The sequence below is a fragment of the Morone saxatilis genome, unplaced genomic scaffold, assembly GCF_004916995.1.
Source record: "Morone saxatilis isolate NCDOM2014 unplaced genomic scaffold, NCSU_SB_2.0 Contig16, whole genome shotgun sequence".
Classification (NCBI taxonomy): domain Eukaryota; kingdom Metazoa; phylum Chordata; class Actinopteri; family Moronidae; genus Morone; species Morone saxatilis.
Genome location: NW_023339718.1, coordinates 16,480,845 through 16,481,742, shown reverse-complemented (window position 1 = coordinate 16,481,742; position 898 = coordinate 16,480,845).

Genomic DNA, 898 nt, shown 5'->3' with positions numbered 1-898 from the left:
GGTTAATAGCACTCACAGACTATAGGCTACACACCTTTCTTGGTGATGGTTGGTCTTCTGCGTCTGGCCCTACATTTCTCTTCTCCATCTTTCTCTTCTTCTACTCTTGTACTTTTTCTCTTCATTTCCATCTTTCTGCTTCTTTCCCATATCTGGAATGTCTGCCAGTTTAGAAATTTCTTCCCTACTTTCTTGTCCTCTTTCTTTAAACATTACTCTACACCATCTTTAAACAAGCTGTTCTACGTGGACCTATGATAGATAACAACCTGGTTACATGGTGCCAAATTCAAACATCCTCATTCTACAATGTTTCCCCATTTTTCTGAAATTCCAGCAGTGCCTGTAAGAGGATAAAGTAAGGAATTTAATTTCTACCATAGACTCACTTGGACGGGTTTGCTTTGATCTCTAATGGGCTTATCACACACTCACAATCACACTGATCTTTCCATACCAGTGTATGATCCTGTCCTCCGTTTGTCGGAGTGGAACTTTCCCTGCCGGCAGTTACCTTCAGTCCAGACCCAGGCGTTGATCAGTAGCACGTCCATCCCATCCTCGTCGCCAAAATGTAGGGGAAATTCTTCCACAATATTGAGATTTGCTAGATCTCTGAAGAATTACGAACCCAATGTGATGAATCAAGCCCCTTTACTCATGCAGCATGAAGAGAAGACCACAGCAAAGATGTTCTCTCTAGACTTCCATGCTCTCCCTTATATACCTTTCAGTACATCCAACCAAAAACACATCTTAGCATCCTATTAACAGTACTGCTGTAAATCACATGTGAAGGTTTCAGGTCAAATGGTCCTTTGATCTGACCCTGTGACTGAGACCAGATTCATATCAGTTACCTCCCTACCATAAAATCACTACCCCCTAAACAAACTGT